The sequence below is a fragment of the Sorex fumeus genome, unplaced genomic scaffold (genome assembly GCF_029834395.1).
Source record: "Sorex fumeus unplaced genomic scaffold, SorFum_2.1 ptg000178l, whole genome shotgun sequence".
In the NCBI taxonomy this organism is placed as follows: Eukaryota; Metazoa; Chordata; class Mammalia; order Eulipotyphla; family Soricidae; genus Sorex; species Sorex fumeus.
Window position 1 is genome coordinate 187507 of NW_026606235.1, and position 22494 is coordinate 210000.

The following is a 22494-nucleotide window of genomic DNA, read 5'->3' on the forward strand; positions in this document are numbered from 1 at the left end:
GGGGCTATGAGAGTCACCTGGTGACGTCTGGGGTTCATTCAGGGACAGGGATCAAACCCAGAGCCTGGCTTTGCATGTGCCTGGTCCCTTGAGCCACATGCCTGTCTCCAGAACTGCAATATCATTTGGCAGCGGCCAGGCATCCTATACACGGGAGCACCATCATTTATAGGGCCGAGTGACGAGCACTCACGTCGTCTCTGTGAAACTCTTGGAACCACATCCTTTCACAGACGAGCAGGTAGAGCGGTTAAGAATAAATTCCTAGAACTGAAATTGCTAGGTCACAGGACATACACGCGATTCTGATACTGAGAACCATGTTCTTTTTAACTGTGAAGGGCCACTCCTTGACAACAGACGGACGGGAGTGAGAAAGCAGGGCTGGGCTCGAGGTCTCTGTATGCAGATATTTGCTTAAAACTGACCATAGGGTCTGTGTGGTCCCCCACCAAACGTTTCCAACTGTTCCATTGCCAGGCACGTTTTGAAATGCAAAAAGTTATGTTTCATACTTCTAACATTACATGTAAAAATGTCTGCACAGAAAAAAAAAACAGAAGACCTCTTGTTCTCTCTGAACCCCTTTTCTATAAACTCTACAAAAGAGGGATAATTATTCTTCCTTTTGAACCACTGTGAGTCTGAGGCACTTCCAAAGCTGGAAGGACTTGGGGAACTGACATAAAGCTGGATTAAAATGACCAAGCCAGGGGCCTGAGTGAGTCAAAGGACTGGAGCAGATATTTTGCATGCAGCAGTTTGAGGAATGCCCCCTGAGCAATAAGCTGGGAGTAGCCCTTGAGGACTACCAGGTATGGCCCAAAGAAATAAAATGAAATTTTAAAAAATAACCATATAAATCCATTCAAGACCACTGGAAATTACAGTGAGGAAGGACGCATTGTAAGTGAGTGAGGAAATTATAGTGAGGGCCAGAGAGAGAGGGTACAGCAGATAGGGTGCTTGCCTTGCACATGGCCGATCCAGGTTCAATTTCCGACACTCCCGAGCTTAGCCAGGAGTGATTCCTAAGCGCAGAGGCAGGTATAAGCCCTGAGTGTTGCCGAGTGTGACCCCCAAACAAACAAAAACATCACTAGGCTAACAATTTTTATTCAGGGTATAGCGATTCTACCAAAAGTAAATTACAGTGAGCTCCAAATACCCAATTAATATTCAATTGGAATAAATCCCAAGCCGTTTAAAAAAAACCAGTCCTTCCATTCATTCGTCACCTTCTAGATGGTATTATAATCTTGTCAGATGGGAAGAACCAGATGTTGGTATGAGCACTCTATTGTCTCTGGTTTTCATTTCCAGGGCAACGGTCCCCAAGTCACACTTGGTGTGGCGAAGTCATTGCTTGGTTCTCCCTCCATTTCACTCGGGGCCTGCGAAACTGCTCAAGACGCATTGCTCACACTCCAGCCCCTGCACCTCCCACTGCAGTGCAGGACAGTGACACAAGTCCTTATCGAGACTTTCAGGAGCAAAAGAAACATAAGGTAGATGGAGGCAGGTGGACAGTGGAAAGAACTGAGTCTTCTGCATTTACACACTCCCCCCTACCCCCAAGGAAACATAGCAGCCTACTTTTCCCACCACACAATGTAGCACCAAGACTGTTTATGTACACAGACACACACACACACACACACACACACACACACAGACACACACACCAGTAAGCTGACCTAGATGTTCAACTGTTTGTTACAGCCCATATATTTTCTGAGCACATCTCCAAAATGATTTTTAAAAAAAAGGGATATGATAATGACCTACAATAATCCCCAAAATCTTTTAAAAAGAAGGAATTCCCAAAGCATGACTCCCCTTAATTAAATCTCCTCGACTGTGAGCACAGAATACCATTTCTTCTCTGAACTCACCAAGTTCAAGTTGAACTAGTTATGTATTATTGATGCATTATATCAGGAAGATGGACTAATTTAATTTCCTGCCACCAGGGCTTACAATCTTATTCTCGGTCCTCCTCAAAGAAAAGAGTTTTCTTGGAAGGCTGCCCTGATACTTTATTTTATTACCTTCCTTATTCTTCTGGCCAGACTAATTACAGTGATAAATCTTTAGAGGAATTCACAGCACTGCCAGGAAAGAAGGAACCACAAGTCAGCAACTCACCACCTTCATCCCAAATACCTTTTCTGCTAGAACTTGTCATTCTGATGCTAACGACCCCTGCTGAAATGGCCACTAGACTTGAAAACCCAGGATCTGCCCCTGCCTCAGCTCCTTTGTCTCCTGAGAAAGCGGATGCACAGTTTTCATGGCAGCCACACTCTTCCAGCCCAGCCTCCAAATAGTTCATGTTTGGACTCAGGCAAGTTGTCATGGAGCCTTTCTTCAAGTTCTAGAATTAGGTGCGGAATGAATTTGCAATAATCACTGGCCTATCCAGTTCGAAGTTAGAATTACAGGCTAGTCACATACCACCTATGGCATTTTAGATGCCTCCCATTATTGAAAACAAAACTCAGCGATTTTGCTTTGCACACGCACGAAGAAACATGAACAAGGATGCTTTCTGTAACGTTCCTAAAATAGCCCAACAAAAGTGGGGAAAACCCTACACGTCCATTTAGATGGGGATTGAAAAATAAAATAAGGGGGTCGGAGAGATTGTTTAGCAGACAGGATGGTTGCCTTGCACATGTTTAACCCTGGTTTCATCCCTGGCTTCCGATATGGTCCTCGAGTCCCCCTATGAGTGATCCCTGAGCGCAGAGCCAGAAGTGAGCCCTGAGCACTGCTGGGTGTGGCCCAAAAATAACAAAATACAAACAGGGCCTCTTCAAATTACAGATAGTAAGAAACTTACTAGTGAACAGAAATAAGAGTGGAGGGCAACTAACTACAGCACTAACTAACCTATGGGCTCACACTTTGTGTAAATAAAGTTTTACTGAGACATAGCCCGACCCTCTTTACATATTATCTTTGGTTTATGTTAGCTATGAAATAGCAGAACTGAACAGTTGTAGTAGAGATAGTGTGACAGTATAGCCCTAGAAGCCTCATCTTTACTTACTCTACTTACTTTACTTCCTAATCTTTATTCAGCTTTTGTTTGGGGACCACATCCACCAGTGCTCAGGAAAACTTTAGGGGACCTTATGAGGTGACAATCTGAGCTGGGGCTGGCCGCGTGCAATTCAAAAGCCTTAACTCTTGAATGATCTCTCCAGTTCTAATCCCTGGTCTTCTACAGAAAAAGTTGCCAGGGCTGGAGAGACAGCCCAGTGGATAAGGCATTTGCCTTAAATGCTGTCGACCCGGGCTCCGTCTCAGGCACCCCCAGAAGTTATCCCTGACCAAAATGTCAGGAATAAGCTCTGAGCACTGACAGTGGCCCCAACTCCTCCCCCACTTCAGAAGAAGTTTGCCAGTCCTGAATTAGTTCCGTATATACAAATTGACATAAACAGGTTGAACGAAATACTGTAGCATGACAGTTATGACAATAAATATAAAACAATATGGTATATACAGCTTTGGATTTAAGTCTGTTTGAATAAAACTGGGACAGAATATATATCTGTGATACTGACGGTCATCAGTATCACACAGTATAAAGAAGGCAGGGGAGTGCAGCAAATGAGACTAAAAATGAGAGTACTACTTCGATTTTTCCTATTTGCTTTGGGTGACAACTGGCTGTGCTCAGGGGACTACAGTGCTGGGGATCAAACCTGGGAAGGCCGCCTGCATGGCAACTGCCCTAATCACTGGACTATCTCTCTGGCCCCAATATTTCATTTTTACCTGAAATATTTTATAATTTCTCTTTGAAACAAAAAGCTTGAAGCAAATAAGAGATTTTGACAACAACATCAATTCTGATTGTTTCTTACATCAGTTTCTGAAGGGTAATGTTTCCTAAGGGGCTGGGGAGACTGGTCAAGTGGGAGAGCACAGACCTAGCATGTGCAAAGGCCCTGAATTTGACCCCCACAAGGCCAAGTAGAGCCCCAGTGGCCTCTCAGCACCACTGGGTGTGGCCTCTAAAATATAAATATAAAATGTGCAATGGGGAGGGGACGGTGGTGGAGAGATAGTACAGTGGGCAGGGCCCCTGGAGGGGGCATAGCGGGCACTGTGCTGCTCGGGAGTCACTCCCAACAGTGCTGGTGTATGTGAAACTTGGGGTCTAGTCTGGAGTTCCTGCATGCAAAGCAGGTGCTGCAGCACTCAGAGCCATCTTCTCCGTCATGACCACATTTTCATTACTCATTTTTCTTAGGTTGGGGGATCATACCCAGAAGTTCTCAGGGCATACTCCCAGCTCAGTGCTTGAGGGCTTTCCTGGCAGTGCTGCTAGGGATGAATCTGGGACTCCTGCATACAAAGCATCCACTCTAGCATGCCTACCATGTGCAAAGTCTCTGCATTTGATCCCCGGCTCTGCCACATGGAACCCTCTCCTTTGAGCCATCTCTCCGCCCTCTAACATGTTTTTATTTTGGCTTTGGGGCCACTCCAGGCTGTGCTCGGGGCTTACTTCTGGCTTTGCACTCAGAGATCACTCCTGGCAGACTCGGGGGACCAGGGATCAAACCCAGATCAGGTGTGTAGAAGGCAAGTGCCCTACCCACCATACTACCAATCCGGCCCCTGTGGTCCTCTCTGGGTAGATGAATTATATGTGGCTGACCTGCTCTTTCAACACTTCTGTGTTGTTTTTTCCCTTTGGCTTTTGGGCCACACCAAGCAGTGCTCTGGGCTTATTCCTGGCTCTGTGCTCAGGAATCATTCCTGGCGGTGCTCAGGGAACCACATGTGATGCCAGGGATTGAACCCAGGTTGGCCACATGCAAGGCAAGTGTCCTACCCACTGTACTATCTCTCTGGCCCCTCTTTCAACATTTCTGCACTTTCCAAACTTCCTTAGGCAAGCATGCAGTATCTTCAATTGGGGAAAAATAAAAATTTGACTCAGTTCACTGAGCAGAGTCTCCCAAGGAGCAGCAATGTGCAGGCACACCGAGTGCATACTAATGCCTCTTTAATCAATGTGTCCCGGTGCAGTGTCCTCTAAGAGCAGACGAGGCAACCACCTGCCAGTTGCCTGGCTGACAGTTCAAGGACTCAGCATGTCTGAAAGACAGCCTGAGTTACAGATCACCTGAGCCATCCATCAGAAAAGCTCCGCCACACTTGGGCAAGATAATCCCAGTAACTGCCTCTGAATCACCCCACCCACGTCCCTGTGCGGGCGCTCTCAGGGGAAGCACCCGCCTCCACCTTATATCCAGCTCATCATTATCCACGATACTCTTTCACAGCCATTTCTAACTGTTCTGGAATATCAGGTCTCCTTATTGATGATTCCCAAACAACGCAGAGAAAACAAGTCCCATGCGGTGTCTCTGGTTCCTATAGTCAGCTGTCACAACGGGAGCGACACAAATTTCAAAGCAAGATTATTTCATTTCGAGTTGAAAAATAATACCACCAGGGCAGGAGCGATAGTACCAGCAGATAGGGCACTTGCCTTGCATATGGTTGAGCTGGGTCTGTGACTGGCACTACATACAGTCCCCAAAGCCCTGAGCTTTGCTGGGTGCGGCTCCCACCCCAGAAGAAAGGAAAAATAAGGTCACTGTGAAAAATAATTAAAAAAATAATGAAATGAAAAAATAAAGCCACCTCCCTGCAGAACTTTTTAAAGGAAATGGCATTTGTGTTGAGGGGAATAATTTTATGTTTATTTATATATATATATAACATGCATATAGTGTATCTGGGGCCAAGCATGAGAGCCAGGTGACAACGTTGTTGCCTGTGGGGGAAAAGAGCTTGGGAGGCTGCGTGCCAAGAGAGGAGGGAGCCTGTGCTCTGGCAGCCTTTTATAGCTCCTGAGTACTGAATCACACGCTTACCTTCCTCAGAAAATTAAACCAGGGGCTGGAGAGATAGTACAGTGTGCAGGGAACCTGTCACGCCCATGGCCGACCCAGGTTCAATCCCTGGCACCCCAAACAGTCCCACATAAAGCCAGGTTAAATCCTGAGAAGAGCCATCTGTGGCCCCAAAACAAACAACAGAAAGAAAGTAAAACTAAAGTGAAAAATATGGAAAAATTTTGTGAAATTCAGAAAAGGGGTCAAAATTCATGAAATTCCTCCTTTCTAAACATCCGTTTCAACTGACCCCCTTGACTAAATGTATGTAATAACAATGATTTGATGAATAAAGGGACCCAGGAGTAGAACTACTCAGCTCAATATTTTTTTTTCTTTTTGGGTCACACCTGGTGATGCACAGGGGTTACTCCTGGCTCTGCACTCAGGAGTTACTCCTGGCGGTGCTCAGAGGACCATAACGGATGCTGGGAATCAAACCCGGGTCGGCCGCATGCAAGGCAAATGCCCTACCCGCTATACTATCTCTCCAGCCCCCTCAGCTCAATCTTAAGGTGCAGTTTCACCTAGGAGCATCCATGAAAGCTTTGGCAAAGAAATACTGAATTTTCTAATGTCAACCAGTATGTTACATAGCTTCAATCCTGGGAGGCATTCAAAGATGACAAACCAGGGGCCAGAGCAATAGCACAGCGGGTAGGGCGTTTGCCTTGCATGTGGCCAACCGGGGTTCGATTCCCAGCATCCCACATAGTCCCCTGAGCACCGCCAGGGTAATTCCTGAGTGCAGAGCCAGGAATAACCCCTGGGCATCACCAGGTGTGACCCAAAAAAAGAAAAAAAACCCAAAGACGACAAACCAGCAGGTTAATGAACACACACTGTTGTTAGCACAGGCACTATTTAGAAACATAAGGTCACTTGGGTTTTGGTGTGTGAACCATACAGTTTTGTGAACTGTCTAAAAGCTTTCAAACTCCTGGGCTGGGAGATATTGCAGCGGTTAGGGTGCATGGTCCTGGCTGGGCGCCATCCACGGCACCACATGGCCCCCGGGGTCCCTGAGCACTGCCACTGTATTCCCAACTGGCACAACTTATTTGAGGGCTGTTGATCAATACCAGACTCTCGACGTAAGAATGCCCCCTTGAAACAGCAACTCTATTTCCCAAAATACTTTGAGGACATCACCGATTAACGTAAGTGCGAGACGCATGGGCATGTCTAGCACTGCACCATCTCGACCTAAGGCGAGATGATGACACATCTCTCAAGTGGAAAGTAACCATGCAGTCAAGGAAGAATAAACACACCAGGGGCCAGAGAGACAGTACAGCAAGGTAGGGCACTCGTGGACAAACTGGGTTCCATCATGGTCCCCCTGGGCCTCACCAGAATGATCCCTGAGCACAGCTAGGTATGACAAAAAAAAAAGTAAATATTTCAAATTAAATAAATACAATAAATCTCTAAGGTACACGGGTTAACATTTATGACATTCTGTATAGTTGAGAACAGGCAGTCTATCCAAACGAGGGAGTAACTCAGGCTCACCTGTGTACAGAGGAGACCGTGGGGGCAGGCACAAGAGGAGAGAGGGACTTAAAGTCTGGGTTGAAAAGCTTTAGTATTCAACATGCCAGGGTATGGATTCCTACACTGCCCTAATAGTCTTGGAAAGGTTTATCCCCATAAAACAGGGTCAGTAATACCTGTCACTGTCACTGTCCTCCCGTTGTTCATCGATTTGCTCGAGCAGGCCCAGTAATGTCTCCATTGTGACAATTGTTACTGTGTTTGGCATATCGAATATGTCACGGGTAGCTTGCCAGGCTTTGCCGTGTGGGCGAGATACTCTTGGTAGCTTGCCAGGCTCTCTGAGAGGGGTGGAGGAATCGAACTCAGGTCAGCCATATTGGCCGCTTACAAGGCAAACGCCCTACCCACTGTGCTATCACTCCAGCCCCAGTATTACCTACTTTGAAGAATAGTTTGAGGACTAAATAAGTAGTGTTAAATACTTAGTCTGTTTCTTTTACTTTTTTTCTTTTTGGGTCACACCTGGCGATGCACAGGGGTAACTCCTGGCTCTGCACTTAGGAATTACTCCTGACGGAGCTCAGGGGACCATATGGGATGCTTAACATTGATCTCAGGTAGACCATGTGCAAGGCAAAAGCCCTTCCCACTGTGTTATCGCTCCAGCCCCCTTAGTCTGAGTTTAATAAACACGCAGGAAATGCATACAATATTGATCCTGGTTGAGAGATTGCAAGTGAAATTTGTTGTCAGTTTTTCTGCCTTTTGGAGGGGTGCATGTATTTTGTTTCTTACAATCAGGGATGCAGGGGAAACAATAAAGCTTGTTTTTCTTTGATAATAAACAGTGCAACCCCTTAGGTTGATGTGTTGTAGGAATACAGGTTACCTATGTGGAAAGAGACCTAGAAATGTCACAGACAAAAAAGAATAAAAAATAAATAAATTCTAACTAGCACCATGCCCTCCCAATCATTTAGAGACCCAAAAAAGCAAAGAAAGTAGTTGTTTGAGAAGGAAAAGAGAAAAATAAACCCCTTCTTTGCATCCAGTTATGAAACATTCCTAAAAGACATTTATTAAAAAGGTATTCTAAGTCACTTACTTAGAATCGATGAGGGTCTGGTGTGTTTTTGCTGTTTTCAACGGTCACAACTTAAAGAATAGCAAGAGCTTTAATGTGCATTTCTCACCTAATCTTTAAAATTTCTTTATGAAAAACAGGTATTAGTCCAATTTTAAACATAAGAAAGGCAGACTCAGAGAAATTAATTTCCCAGGGTCACACACCCTTGGTTTCACTTACTTTAAGTGAAACAGCTGGGATTTAAAAATCAGTTTGTTTCACAAAAATTTGTAAGTCTATAACTATCTCATGGTGTTTCACTAATAAAAATTTTTTTTAAAAAATCAGTTTGTTTCCACCTTACAAGCGGCCAACATGGCCGACCCGAGTTCGATTCCTCCGCCCCTCTCGGAGAGCCCGGCAAGCTACCGAGAGTATTCGATATGCCAAACACAGTAACAACAAAGTCTCCAATGGAGACGTTACTGGGCCCGCTCGAGCAAATCGACGATCAACGGGAGGGCCTTTACCTTTACCTTTATGTAAAAACCCACATGTAAGGGCCTAGGATGTAGCTCAGTGGCATAGCACATGCCTTTCAAGTCTGAGGCCCTGAGTTTGATCTGCAACACTATAAAAAAAAAATCTCCATATTTTAATTTTATTTTTAGTTTAGTTTTAGGGCCACACCCGGTGGTTCTCGGGACTTAGTTCTGGCCCTGAGCTTTGGGATCATTCCTGGTAATCAGGAAAATATATGTGGAACCAGAGATCAAATGTGGGGTCAGCTGGGTACAAAACAAATCCCTTAACCCCTACTATCTCTCTGGCCCTCCTCAAATATTCAAACATATATGTTTGTGAAGCTAATCCTTATGCCACACGTTATATTGGCTTACAAGACAGTATAAATTCAATTAAAAAACCCCACATTTTCATTGTGGGCCTTATTTTTTTTTTAGTTAAAAAAAAACTCTACAAGTCCATTCCAATATACACATACATTTAACAATATCCAAGCTGGAGGTAGGAGCAATAGTATAGCAGGTAGGGTTTCCCCTTGCCACGGAGCCCACCCAGGGCCAATCCCTGGCATCACAGACAGTTCCTGAGCCCCAGCGGGACTGCTCCCTGAGCCCAGAGCCAGCCAGGAGTAGCCCTCAGCACTGCTTGCTGTGACCCCCCAAATAAAAGAAAACCAAAATTCATTAATTAATGAATAGCTAGCAAGCTGGAGAGTACAGAATCTAAGGCCTTGGACACAGCCAAAGCCAGTTCCAATCTCTGGCACCAAATACAGTTCTCCAACACGGCTTAAAAGAGAATCCTGAGCACAGAGCCAGGAACAGTTCCTGATCACCGTGGGGTGTGATCCCAAAACCCAAATAAAATAAAATAAGATGAAGTATCACCCCGATGTCTGAGTGTGATAACTCTAGGATGCACCCGCTGAGTGTGATCCTGAGGGACTTCCTGAATCGCCCACACACCACACTGAGTGCAGGGAGCGGCAGGCAGAAGGAGGCTGGATCCAACTCAAGGAGAATGGGACACAGCTTCCATTTTGGTTACTGTTTGGTTTTGGAGTCACACTTGGCAATGCTCAGGGCTTAACTCCTGGCTCTGCACTCAGAAATTATTCCTGGAGGTGCTTGGGGGACCCTATGGGATGTCGGCGATAGAATCCAGGTTGGCTATGTGCAAGGCAAGAGCCCTGCTATGGTTCTGGCCCCGCACTTGTTCCTTTGTGACAGTTCCTTTGTGGCACTACCCTAACCACTGCCCAGGCTATACACTTACCTGCCTGCCAACAATGCCCCTTTTATGTGGCCCAGACAGAGTCCAGGCCCCAAGTCACCCAAAGTAGGAAACAGGAAAGGCTTTCCTGCCAGCAATTCCTCGTTCCCTGCACAAATCTGCAGGAAAAAATTAAGTTGTTTCTGTTGATAATTTACAAATAGGTAGTAAGAGACCTTTATTTACACTGGACATTGGATGACTACCACACCAAGCTGCCTGAGCACTGCTTGTGGCCACCTGCTTCTAAACAATGCTCAAGGTAAAGAGTCCTCTCCTTTACCAATGCATTAAAATTGTATGTTTTATACAAAACCCACATGATAGGAAACATATGCTCTTAACTTGTTTTTTAAGTTCAAAAACTTCAATTGTGCTAGGGATGCCCATGCTACCGTGTATCAGACCTTCAGGAATTTCTCATCTCACCCAGGTGAAACTCTAAACCAGGTGTTCCCAAATTTACTTGGCCTGTAGCCCCTGGAAATCCGCCTTCTATAAGAAAATAAACATAAAGCATGCATTAATTGTAGCTGAGGCGACTAACGCACACCGCCATTGTTTCAACACCTCTGGCATTACCCTCCTTAGCAGACTCATCAAAGAACTACTCCCACCCCCTTACTCCCCCATCTCAGGAAACCACCATCCTATTTTCAGTATGTGAAAGACTTTTCATTTTAACTGGATGGGTAGAGAGTCATAGAAAAAAATCTGTATTTTAATTTTGGAATTTGGGCCATACTTAGCTATGCTCAGGGCTTACTCCTGGTTCTGTGCTCAAGGATCACTCCTAGTGATGTTCAGGGGATCATACAGGGTGCCGGGAATCAAACGTGGGTGGCCCCAGTATAAGGCAAACACCCAACCGTACTATCTCTCCACTCCAGAAAAATCTATATTTAAGAGGGAAGGTGGCCTGGAATAGTTAACCCATTGGACATGCCAGGTTTGAAGTCCTGCTGACCCCTCCATGACTGCAGCCTCCTTTCCCCCACTAAACCTATTTCTTTATCTGTAAAATGGGAATGCCACTAATCCTTGCTCCTTGGGGCATGGCTGGGTGATAAGAATGAGCACACAGTGCCAGGCCCACAGGAGGTGCTTCTGCCCTGACCCAATTTACAGGAGAAAAAAACCAAGAGGCAGACAGGGAAGTAATGAGGCATACTGAGATAAGAAAGTGGCAAAGCAAGCAGAAACCAGGTCTACCTGCTCCAAAGTTCAAGACTTTTTCCATACCAACCTGTCTGACGTGGGTCAGCCAACTCTGTCTATAATGTCTGCCTTGTCCATGTTCCACCTCTACTATTAAAGGCTTTTCTTTAAATCTTTAACACAAATTAGTTTTTTTTTTTAAAGTTTTTGGGTTGTACCTGGCAATGCTCAGGGACTACTCTTGGTTCTACACTCAGGAATCACTCCTAGGGCCTTATGGGATGCTGGGGATCAAACCTAGGTCAGCCAGGGCTAAAGTGATAGCACAGCAGGTAGGGCATTTGCCTTGCATGCGGCAGACCCGGGTTCGATTCCCAGCACCCCATATGGTCCCCTGAGAACCGCCAGGAGTAATTCTTGAGTGCAGATCCAGGAGTGACCCCTGTGCATCAATGGTGTGACCCAAAAAGCAAAAAAACAACAAAAAAAACACACCTAGGTCAGCCATGTGCAAGCAAAGTGCCCTACCCCCTGTACTATCTCTACAGTCCCCATAAATTAATTTTTCAAAGAAAGTAATAGTGTCACAGAAATGGCCCAAAGGACTAGGGCTTATGCTTTCATTGTGGGCATCCAGGTTCAATCCCTGGTACCATATGGTTCCCACTGTTCACTGTAACCACAGAGCACTGAGACAGGAGTAGTCACTAAGCACCACTGGATGTGACCCTCTAAAAGCAAAACTATATATCACTATCATGCATGGAAAATCAATGTACCACTGAAAATAGAAATAAATGTAAGGACACCCAACAATGCTACTAACTTCTAGTTTGCTACTATATCTTACCTAAGGCCCAAGGTCCAAGGTGCTGGTTAGAAATGAGTTTAGCAACTGTTAAGAGACAGGAACCATACAAATATACAAATACTCTCCTACTCAGAGGAAACCTAAGTCTTCCATCAAGAGACCTTAGAATTCTGTGATCGAGAATAAATTGCTTCAAATGTTTAGATCCACCAGACTCAGTGCACAATCCAACCCCATCCAGAGCCCCAGGATCAGAATCTCATTTCATCAAGACTCCTGGTGAACCACGGAGGAAGAACTGCCTACAGAGGCTACCTCTAGAGTAAACTATTTCCCCTGTGCAGTGCCAAGGACTGAACTGGGCCATATAGTGCTGGAGATATAATCCAGGTAGGCAGTATGCAAGGCCAGCACCCCACTGCTATATTCTCTGGCCCAGCTTCCTTTTTGGGGGTGGGGAGGGGTACACCCGGCAACGCTCAGGAATTACACCCGGCTCTACACTCAAGAATTTCTCCTGGCAGTGCTCAGGAGACCATGTGGGATGACAAGGATTGAACCTGGGTCTGCCACAAACAAGGCAATTACCTTACCTGCTGTACTATCTCTCCAGTCCCCTAGCCCCAACTTTAAACGTATTTTTAAAAGAGCTATTTGTATGGTTCCTGTCTTTTAACAGTTGCTAAACTTATAAACATACTTTTAAAAGAACTCCAAAATCATCATGGTTAACTGTCCAGTACCATCGAGATACTGCCCTAACAGCTCTAAGTGTGCCAGGACTGGAGAGGTAGTTCAGTAGGTAGAGCATTTGCCATGCATGTGGCTAATCTGGGTTTGATCCCTGAGGCCTCAAGTGGTCCCCTGGCTGACCAGGACTTATTCCTGAGCTCAGGGCCAGAATTAAGTTCTGTGCACCACCAGCTATGGCCCAAAACCAAAAACCATGTGTCAAACTCTCACACACACACACACACACACACACACACACACACACACACACACAAATTCTGGTTATTGCCACCAACAAATAGTCCTACTCAGGGAGTTCTACATTGAAACTAAAACTGGATTAAGAGGGGCTGGAGAGACAGTACAGTAGGTACAAGCCTTGTCAAGCAGGTAGTCAGCTGTCCTGGGTTTGATTCTCAGCACCTCATATGATCCCCCGAGGCTCACCGCCAGGAGTGATCCCTGAGCACAGAGCCAGGAATGAGCCTTGAGCATTAGCACTGCTGGGTTGGCCCAAAATCCAAAAGGCAAAAAGAAGGGGAAGAAGAAGGGTCGGGGGTCAAATGGAAGAGACAGAGAAGACTGGAAAAACTATTCAATGATATTTTAGGGCCAGGGATATAGCTCAGCAAGAGAAGCACTTGCCTTGCATTTGCGAGGACCTGGACTCAATCTCTGGCATCGTGAGGAAAAATATTTTTAGGGGTTTTGGGAGATGGCTCAAAGGGCTGCAGTCCATGCTTTGGAGCTCCTAGATTTGGTCCCTGTCACCACACGGCTGAGCACAGCTGGGAATGACCCTGGCGTACAGAGCAGGGAACAGACAGCAACACCGCTGGGCCTGGCCCCCCAAATAAGTATAAAATTAAAATTTGTATTTCTAGAGCTGGAAAGATAGTACAGTAGCAAGGCCTGAACACCCCAAACCAAAACTTCTGTCACTGTCACTGTCCTCCCGTTGTTCATCGATTTGCTTGAACGGGCCCAGTAGCGTCTCCATTTTTTTGAGACTTGTTACTGTGTTTGGCATATTGAATACGTCGCGGGTAGCTTGCCAGGCTTTGCCGCGAGGGCAAGATACTCTCGGTAACTTGCCAGGCTCTCTGAGAAGGGCAGAGGAATCGAACCTGGCTTGGCCGGGCTGACTGCCCGCCAGGCAAATGCCCTACTGCTGTATAGCGCTCCAAACTTAAAAATAACAAAACAACAACAACAACAACAAAACAAGGAGGGGAAGAAGTTTAAATTTCTAAAACCTAAAAAGTTATGACCATCAAGCTGTTCCCTGTGGTTTGTTTTGGTTTCTGGTCCACAGCCAATGGTGCTTGGAATTTACTCCTAGTGGGGATCCAGGGAACACGATTCAATCCAGGATTGAACCACAGTTGGCTGCATACAAGGAGAACACCTTTACCCCTCTATCTCTCATTACTTTTTTTTCCTTTTGGTACTTGCACCATATCCTGCAATACTTGGGCAATCTCCTGGGTTTCCACTCAAGAGGACCATACACGGTGCCAGGGATCAAAACTTCATAGACCATGTGCAAGGCCAGTACCCAACCTGCAGTACTATCTCTCTGGACCCTTCTGTGACATTACCTGTAATAATAAAACACTGAAACTGGTCTAAATGTGGGGGACAAATAGATAGCATAGCAGTATTGACCTGAGTACAATCTCCAGCATCCCCAAGCACTGCCAGGAGTGATTCCTGAGTGCAGAGCCAGGAGTAAGCCCTGAGCATCACGGGCGTGACCTAAAAAGCAAAATAACAACAACAAAAAATGCCTATATATTTCTTAAGCTAGAATATGACTTGTTATTGCAGATTCTGGGCATTTGAGTCACACTCAATGCTATTACCAGCATTGCTCTGGAGACCATGGTACCAGGAATTGAACTGGAGTCAGCCATGTCAATAGTTACCCTGTAATATCTCTCTGTCCCTTGTTATCGTGTATTTGTAAAAAAAAAATATCCTTTCACAAAGAACTATCTTTCTGTGGTTCTCTTAAGTAAGTTGAATTGAAGATTTAACTGGATCAGATCTTTTATGATTCACTAGCGAGATTTTATTTTTGGGGTGGGGACTTTAGTTACTGAAATGTGTGTGGTATAATGATGACTCCAATTCACTAAACCATTGGAGGCAGTGCTATGAGCTTTTAGAAGCTATTTGATATATATCATACTCAGAAGCTCAACAGATTTTCCTGAACCCACTAAAAGTGATATGAAGGACCCCAGAATAGGTAACAGTATTTGAGTCAAAACTCAAACTCCCAATAATCTATTAAATTTCTCTTCCCCCACTTCCCTTTATTTGCTAAGCTCAAATGTGACTCCCCCCACACACACAAAAAAAGAAAACCTGCAATGCTGCAAAGATTCTGCCAAAAAACTTTAAAAATAAAACCACACCCATTGTGATGATCACTGGTGCTCTCTAATGCAAAGTACGATTTAAATAACTCAGGATGCTAAAGATAGAGCTGCCTGTGTGTGCGCGCTAAGAGTTCAATGTCTGCAATCAGTGTGACAAAGTGAGGAGACACAATGTGTCACCATGATTAACAGAGCCTGAAAACATGAAGGTTCCAGGCTGCTGTGCAGATGTGAGATGCTGATGAGCTGATTTTGAGTATCTTCCACTGCCAAGAAACTGACTCGAAAAACCTCACCCCACATAGTCTGGGAAAAAGCCCAGAATGAAGTCACCAGAAAACAGAAGAGAAAAAGAGAGAGTAGTATCCAACTCAAAGCTCAGTCACTCAGCCTGGGCTGGCTGGAAGAGCCTTTGAAGAAGGTCCCACACCCCTAGTTTGCATAGAAGAGAGGGAGGCCCAGAGAGGCTGACTTAATAGCCCCAGGTCACACAACAAGCTGCTAATTGCTATTAGAACCCTCGCATCTCCACCCCGCAGTTACAGACCTGATTTAGACCCCCCCCCCCAGAGGGAGGGGTAACCTAGTTTATCATTTCAATAGAGTGCTGCCAGCTAGCCCAGTAACTGACACCTCAAGCTTGTTTAAATAGATAAGGGTTTCCCCTACAGGTCTTCAAACTGCTTTGATGTCATTGCAGTTGCTGTTAGTTTTTGACCACACTCAGTTGTGCTCTGGGCTTACTCCTGGCTCAAAGCTCAGGGATTACTCCTGGGAGGTGGGGAGAGAGGGGGAGGAGGAGGCTGACACAGACCCCATACGGGCCAAGGATCTAGAGTCTGGGTGGGGGGTGGGGTCATGTGCCTGCAAGGCAAGTACCTAACCACTGCCCAACCTCTCGACTTTTTAAAGTCAATGTCCTTTTTTAAAACAGCATTTAGAATCAGCGATTAACCCAAGAGGTGGCATAGGGGTTACGGAGCTCGCCCGCATGCTGTCAACCCTGGTTTAGTACCCCACACCTCATGGTTCCTTCCTAAGCATTGCCAGGAGTCACCAAAATATAAAATTAAAATTAAAAAAATTACCCAGGTATGGAAGAGAAAGGTTTTTGACGTCAGGGTTGTATACTGCCCACCTGAAAAAGAGGCGCATGTGGGGAGAGAGCGTCTGATGACTGGCTGGGCATCCAATGACCTGAGCGAGCTATCTGCCTTTTCAGGGCCTCCTCTTTCCTCTCTGACAAGTGGGATTAATACCTCCATACACGGCTGCTGTGCGCACTGAAGGAGACAAGTATAAGGTGCGTGGGCCATTGCTTGGCTCAGTATGTGTCACTGCATTCTCATGATCATTAACAACCCTGAGGTTTTTTTTTTTTTTTTAGTTACTACTAACCGAGCACATCTCAAGCTTTAATGAACACAGGAAACATCCAGATCTTGGATGCAAAAAGGAAATGGGTTTATGAGATTTCAACTGAGATTCTGCATTTCTAACAAGCACACGCAAGGGAACACACTTTGACAAGCAAGGATCTACCTAATCCAGCCCTTAGCAAGTGCTTAATACTATAAATCAGAAGTTCCCAAACTTATTTGGCCTATGGCCCCCTTCCAGAAAAAGCATCACTCAGTGAGAACATGAGATCTAAGCTGCAACCACGGAATTTTGTAATGTCTGTAGTGGGGAGGATGGAGTATGGGGACACTGGTGAGGAAGTTGATGCTGGTGGTGGGATTGGTGTTGCAATATTATATGCCTAAAACTCAACTATCAGGAACTTTGTAAATCATGGTTTCTTAAAGCAAACTTTTTTTAAAAAAAGCATAAACATTGATACCATTGTAACCATGTTGCTGTAACTATAATAATAAAATAAAGTTCCGGAAAACAAAAAGGAAAGAAAAAGTATAACTCAGTACCCCGGAATCTACCTCTTTAAGCAAAAAGAAAGTGCACCCACTACACACAAAATTGCACCTGGATCTACTACTGCCTCTCTGGATGGTGCCGGGGAGTGTCCTAGGAGCAGGGGAAAGGATCATTCAGTTTGGAAAACACTGCTCCAACCAAAAATGGATGACCCCTTAGCCTTCTAACTTTCATCTGTAAAGTGGGGATGGGACAGGAGGGATGGTACAGTGGATAGCGCAAGGAGTAAGCCCTGAGCATCACCAAGTGTGCGGAAGGAAGGAAGGAAGGAAGGAAGGAAGGAAGGAAGGAAGGAAGGAAGGAAGGAAGGAAGGAAGGAAGGAAGGAAGGAAGGAAGGAGAGAGAAAGAAAGAAAGAAAGAAAGAAAGAAAGAAAGAAAGAAAGAAAGAAAGAAAGAAAAGCAAGCAAGGATGATCCTTGCTCCACATGCTTCCAAGTGACTGAACATTAGTGAACCAGAATGAACAGGCAGGAGCAGTGCAGACTGCAAAGTGATGGAAGCGGCACTGTAGGACTATCAGACTCACTAGTCAGAATGCTACGACTCACACACGAGAGTCTAAATGTGCCCGTGCAGTCACTAGCATATGTGGAAGGAGGCCTGAATTCCCTCGTTCAGACAGATCCTCCATTCAAGGACCCTCCAGGAATTCTGGCAGAACACACAGTTTTTCGAGGGATTCCCAAATCCAAAGCCTTGCAACCTGAGCCGTGTCACTCCGCAGCCAGGGAGAAGCAGCCCACTGGCAGGCCGAGAACGGCAACCTGAAGGCCCAAGAGGGATTCTCCAGGGATCCCGTGCTCTCTCCCCGAGCTGGCCGGCTTCCCCCACTGCTTCACTGGCCAAGATCCTGAGTCAGGACGGCCATGCCGACAGCAGGAGGCCGTGCGGCACTACCCTGGCAGAGCCTGTGCCCGCTGCTCCTGCTCTAAAGCTGGCAGTGGGGCCAGACTTGCGACAGGCAGGGTTCCGTACAGCCAGGGTGGAGGCCGAGGGGAGCTGCATGAGGCTGCGTGCCCACTGCATGCTCTGGTGGTTCCTCCCATAGATGGGATCCAGCATGATGCTTACAAACAGGGTCTCTCCACCAAGGGGGTCAGAGTAAGCACAGCTGCCTCTTACCAATGGGGGGCCTTGCCATCCCACCCCTATCCCTGCATTCCTCCTGGTTCCTTTAGTTCCTGCCCCGCCCTCCCAGGTCCTGCTGGTTCCACCTCTGAAACTCCCTCTCTCACCATCTCCACTGCTGCCACCTTAGAAGGCCACCAGCAACCCTCTCCTTGTCTCATGCTTCCAAATGGGTTGCCAGTCTGTCTGTCTGTCTGTTTGGGGACTATGGGTAAGGGTACCAGGACACATCAGGCTCTGTGTAGTGGGGGGGGGAGGGTGTCCGCTCCATTCAGCCCAGGGATATTGTTCTTAAGTCCTTGGAAATCATTAATTATATGGAGGGATGGGACTGGAACTACAGCACAGTGGGTAGGGCTTTTGCCCTAAACGCAGTCAACCCGGGTTCGATTCCCAGCATCCCATACGATCCCCTGAGCACCTCTAGGAGTAATTCCTGAGTACATGAGCCAGGAGTAACCCCCGCGCCTGGCTCGGTGTGATCCAAAAAGAAAAAAAAATTATATGGACGGAGGCCAAAGAGGTCTTGATTCTTGTTTCTGAGCCACATCCAGTGGAGCCCCAGGGTCACGTGCCTGGTGGTGCTCAGGGGTCTATGTGGTGCGGTAAATTAGACCACATGCAAACAAGCGCTCCAGCCCTTTGAGCTGTGTCCCTAGTCTCCCTACGTGATTTCCTTGTTGCAGTTGTTTTGGAGTCACACCCACCCACTGATGCTCAGGAACTAACTACTCCTGGTTCTGTGCTCAGAGATTATTTCCAGGTAGTGCTCAAGAGACCACATGTGGTATAGGGGGATTGAACTGGCGCTGGCTGTATGAAGGCAAGTGCCTTGACTCCAGTACGACTCTCTAGCCCTCAAGTCACTACTTTTTTCTTTTTTGCTTTTTGGGTCACACCTGGTGATGCACAGGGGTTACTCCTGGCTTGCACTCAGGAGTTATTCCTGGCAGTGCTGGGGGGACCATATGGGATGCTGGGAATTGAACCCAGGTCGGCCGCGTGCAAGGCAAACACCCTACTTACTGTGCCATCTCTCCAGCCCTGCTACTACTTTTGTATTTGGGAGGAGTCACACCCAACTGTGCTCAGACCTTTCTCCTGGCTCTGAGCTCAGGGATGACTCCTGGCAATGCTTGGGGAACCATATGGGGTGCCGGGATTGAACACAGGTTGCTCATGTGCAAGGCCAAGCGCCCTACCCCCTTCACCATCTCTCTGGCCCCACAAAGTTCTTGGGTTTTTTGTTTTGGGGTCACACCTGGTGATGCTCAGGGGTTCGTCCTGGCTTTGCATTCAGGCATTACTCCTGGCAGTGCTCAGAGGATGACATGGTATGCTGAGAATCAAACCTGGTTCAGATTGCTCCAGTCTCATCCATTCTCCTCTCTCCCTCCCCCCCCCCCCACTTTTTAAATTGAGTCAAGGTCAGATACACAGTTACAAAGTTGTTCATCATCAGGTTTCAGTCATACAAAGTTCCTCCATGCTTCACTTCGCCAGTGTACATTTCCCACCACAAACCAGCCCTACTTTTTAACAAATGAAAACTAGTTATCACGTCCCTTCTTCAAGTCTTTAACAATTCTACAATGCACTCAGAATCAAGTCTCAACTCCTTACTCTGGCCCACAAGCCCTATCAGATCTATGCCTCATTCCGGCCCCTCAGCCCACCTCTCCATTCTCACTGACCCCTGCACCAATTACTCTGAGTTATTCCCATCTCAGAACCTTTATCCTGGCTGTTCCTTCTGTTTTCCACATTTTGGGGGTGGGGCATAGGGGTAGGTGTGGTTTAGGCCACACCTAGCAGTGCTCACGAGCTATTCCTGGCTGTGCTCAGGGGGCCGCACGTGGTGCTGGGGATTGAACCAGGATCAGCTTCGATGCAAGGCAAGTGCCTTAAGTGCTATATTACCTCCCCAGCCCCCACACCACCTTTTCCAATGGTTTATACCTTTTCAGAGATCCTGGCAGCAAATCTCAGAGAAAATGCCGCCACCTTACAGTGGCCTTCTCTAAACACCCATACAGTAGGAGTCCCCAATCCTTTGGGCAGTTACTCTCCATGATGTTACCTTTCACAGTATTTATTTCTCTCTCCAGTTTACTTTTTTCTGTTGCTGTCACTAGAACACGGTTTCCCAAAATGGGCGATATACTGCCCCCTGGGGAGCACAAGCATGATTCAGGGGGCAGGAATTAGCCTCAAATGCAATTGGTAGGGGGTTACTTTCCATTTACTCAAAAAAAAAAAAGAGGGAGATCTCCAGAAACACCAGTGATATTTTTTCTGGAAAAGGGGCAGTAGGCCACATAAGGGTGAAAGTCTCTGCACTAGGATCTGAGGTGACTGAGGCAAGGACTTCAGTTACTTCCTCACCATCATATCTCCAGGCCAGAATGACCTGGTGGACCCCGGGCACGTGGCAAATGTTGGGTGAATGAGACTCAGGCAGCTGTGAGGCTCCTGTGCTGAACGTGATGGCTGAAGAGACACATGTGAAACAGGCCACTCAGAACCACGCAGCTTCCTTCCCTCTGCTCCCTTGACTGTAAAAATGGGGGTTGGAGCCTGGACTTCCCTCCCTTGCAGAGGTCTTGACAATATCAAATGGCTGAAGGCACCTTTCAACATGTTTGTAAACCCCTAGACAACATCTGTAGAACACTAGGACAGTGACCAGTGCTGTGCAGGCTCTTCCTCACAAATGCATACATGAGGGATGAAAGGGCCCTAGAAGCTACGCAACCAGCAGAAGTGTGGGGATACTGGGGCTGGAGCAATACACCTGAAGTGGGTAGGATAGGACACTTGCCTCGCACACGACCCAGCTTCAATCCCCAGCACTCCAAATGGACCCCAAGTCTGCCAGGAGTACAGAGCAAGGAGTAAGCCCTGAACACTGCTGGGTGTGGGATCTGGAAGAGATCTGGGTCAGTAGCTGGACTCTATAATGAAGCCAACACCAGGTATTTATTTAAAGATGTCAACAGCCAGTAATACATAAACTCTTGTTTTTATTATTTTTTATTTTTTGGGCTCCACCCAGAGACGCTCACGGTTACTCCTGGCTCTGCACTCAGGAATTAGTCCTGGTGGTGCTCAGGGGGCCATATGGAATGCTGAGGATTGAACCAGGGCCAACTGTGTGCAAAGCCAGCACCTTATTCACTATACTATCACTTCCACCTCCAAAAGCTCTTAAGTTCTTGAAAAATAGGGGAGATAGGACTGATCTCTGCACTTTCCCAATGCTCATTACCAGGTGATTTAATCAAAGGTGACTGAACTGGCATCCTACTATCAGTCTTTCTAAATTTTAAAATAATGACGGGGGTGGGGGGCCTGGAGTGAAAGCACAGCAGATAGGGCATTTGCCCTGCACGTGGCTGACCCAATCAATTCCCAGCATACTATATGGTCCCCTGAGCACCGCCAGGAGTAATTCCTGAGTGCAGAACCAGGAGCAACCCCTGTGCATCGCCGGGTGTGACCCAAGAGGCAAAAAATAAAATAAAAAATGAATGGGTTTCCCCAGCAATGTTCATGGAGCCAGAGAGAGCTATTCCTGGAACTGGATGCCGGGCCAACTGGGGCAGATGGTTAAGAGGACCCAAGGATACAATGATGTTGGGGACCACTAGCGTGATCTGAGCACACCCAGTGGTGCTTGGAAGCCTCCATGGCTACCCCAGAAGTCCTCAGAGGCCCCCAGGGCTAACCCAGTGGTGCTGTGGGGGCCATGTGGGCGCTGGGGAGTGAATCAAGGTCTCACATACCTGACTCATGTGTCACTTCCCTGAGTGCAACTTTCACTGTGGCCTGAAATTCTAGATTCCCAGGGCAATCCTATTAGTAGGCTGACATTTATATGCTACTTTGACAGCTCCTGTTTCAGTCATTCAGGACTCTTTGAGGTTGACAGACCTGGTGTCATCAGCATATACTTTATTCACTAGCCATAAGATAATATGATGGGGCTGGAGCGATGGCACAGCGGGTAGGATGTTTGTCTTGCATGCGGCCGACCTGGGTTTAATCCCTGG

General features: G+C 46.6%; 1 protein-coding gene across 1 annotated transcript in view; it reads right to left on the bottom strand.

Moving 5' to 3' along the window:
• Positions 1 to 22494, bottom strand: part of LOC130017135 (kinesin-like protein KIF3B) — a 41145-nt gene that overhangs the window by 16229 nt on the left and 2422 nt on the right. The gene's annotated exons all lie outside the window — the stretch shown is intronic.